The 2331-nt window shown below is 39.1% G+C and overlaps 1 non-coding gene across 1 annotated transcript; it reads left to right on the forward strand.

Moving 5' to 3' along the window:
- Positions 1-1443: 1443 nt before the first annotated feature.
- Positions 1444-1549, forward strand: LOC148564625 (small nucleolar RNA R71). The gene has a single exon (XR_015885192.1). It is a non-coding gene; the product is annotated as a small nucleolar RNA R71 (small nucleolar RNA).
- The last annotated feature ends 782 nt before the right edge of the window (positions 1550-2331 follow it).

Here is a 2331-nt window from a genome sequence, read left to right on the forward strand (position 1 = left end):
TTTCACAAGTAAATCCTCAACAACACCCACAGGTAATTTAATAGAAAGATCAGCAAGTTGAAGAGAAATACGAGTGGATTTTACCTCCTCAATTTTAAGATTTTTCATCACTGAAAGTGGCATTAGATTGATGCTAGCTCCAAGATCACATAAAGCTCTCTGAATGGTGACATTTCCAATGGTGCAAGGAATCACAAAGCTTCCTGGATCCTGCATCTTTTCAAAAATGTTATGTTGAATAATAGCACTGCATTCCTTGGTTAACACCACTGTTTCTTGTTCCCTCTAATTCCTCTTGTTAGTCAACAATTCTTTCATAAATTTAGCATAAAGAGGCATTTGCTCAAGAGCCTCTGCAAAAAGAATGTTGATCTGCAGCTTCTTGAAGACTTCTAAGAATTTAGAAAATTGCTTGTCTTTAGAAGCCTTCTGAAGCCTCTGAGGATATGGAATTTTTGGCTTGTATTCAGGAGCCTTAGGCATTGTAGGATAAGTGTCAAGAGAGTGAGGGAATGGGTTATCTGCACGCTTTGGAGGGTTGTATTCTACTTCTTCCTTCTTCTCCTCTGGAGCTCCTTTTTCAACTAGCTCCTCATTGACCTTGGTCTCAGAACCAGCTACTTTACCAATCCTTAATTGAATAGCCTTGCAATTTTCTCTTGATTCACCACTGTATCACCAGGAAGTGTATTTGAAGACCTCTCAGGAATTTGCTTGCTCAATTGGCCCATTTGCACCTCCAAGTGTCTAATGGAAGCTCTGGTTTCCTGCATAAAACTCCTCATCATCTCCCAATTAGAATCTTCTTGGGATTTAGAGTTTGCCTGCTGAGGTGGTTGTTGTTGATGAGACTGAAATTGGCGGTTATTGTGATTGTTCTGTTGTAGACTGCCCTGAGAATTATTGTTGAAATTCTGAGATCTCTGAGGTTGGTCTCTCCACCCAAAATTTGGGTGATTTCTCCATCCTTGATTATACGTCTTAAAGTACGTATCATTGTTGGGATTTCTAGGACCACTTCCCATGTAATTGACCTGTTCAGAAGAGGGTTGAGCATAATCATAATTATCATTTTGCACAAAATTACCTGTCATGTCATAAGGGATATCTTGAGGTGCAGTCTGAGTATTGACAGCTGAAACTTGCATTCCACTCATCTGTTGAGTAAGTAGACTTATTTGCTGAGACATAAGCTTGTTCTGAGCAAGAAGAGTATTAACAGCTTCCACTTCCAACACGCCTCTCTTCTGAGAGGTCTCAGAGTGCAAAGGATTCCTATTGGAGGAATATAAGTATTGGTTGTTAGCAACTAACTCAATAAGCTCAATAGTCTCCTCTGGTGTCTTCTTCATGTGCAAGGAACCACCTGCAGAATTATCCAAGTGCATCTTGGACATTTCACATAAGCCCTCATAAAAGATATCCAACTGAGTCCATCTAGAGAACATGTCCGGAGGGCATTGCCTAGTCAGGAGCTTGAATCTCTCCCAAGCTTCATAAAGGGTCTCACCCTCTTTTTGTCTGAAAGTCTGAACCTCCACCCTTAGCTTAGAAAGCTTTTGAGGTGGGAAAAAATTAGTCAGAAATCCAGTGACAACCTTGTCCTAAGTGTCCAGACTCCCCTTGGGTTGAGAATCTAACCACAGTTTTGCTCTATCCCTCACAGCAAATGGGAAGAGCATGAGTTTGTACACCTCAGGATTCACTCCATTGGTCTTCATAGTATCACAAATCTGCAGAAAATCAGAGATGAATTGATTTGGGTCTTCATGAGGAAGTCCATGATACTGAAAATTTTGTTGTACAAGAGTGACAAGTTGAGGCTTCAGTTCAAAATTGTTTGCAGCTATAGGAGGCACCACAATGCTTTTTCCATAAAGATCTGCATTGGGAGCAGTGTAAGAGCCAAGCACTCTTCTAGGTTGTTCATTCCCAACTGGATTTACCACATTGGCATTGACAGCATTATTATTATGATCCATAGTGGACTCTGCAGCCTTGTAAAGTCTTGCTTGTTGCAAACGCCGCCTCAAAGTCCTTTCAGGTTCAGGATCAAAGTCTAACAGAGGTTCCTTGTCCCTGTTCCTGCTTTTAAACAAACAGAAGACAAGAAAAGATGGAACTCTCTATGTCAGAGTATAGAGAATTCCCAATGAGGTAACCTGTGTAAAAGAAATAAAATAAAATAACTAAATAAATAAGAAGTAAAAACTTCGAAAATTATAAAAAAATGAACAAGAAAATAAAAATAACTAGGGGACACCAAACTTAATTTCAGAAATTAAGAAAAAATAATATAAGATGCAAATTTTTTTTTATTAGATTTTTTTA

This window comes from Arachis ipaensis, chromosome B5, assembly GCF_059453495.1.
Source record: "Arachis ipaensis isolate K30076 ecotype BB chromosome B5, ASM5945349v1, whole genome shotgun sequence".
Lineage (NCBI taxonomy): Eukaryota > Viridiplantae > Streptophyta > Magnoliopsida > Fabales > Fabaceae > Arachis > Arachis ipaensis.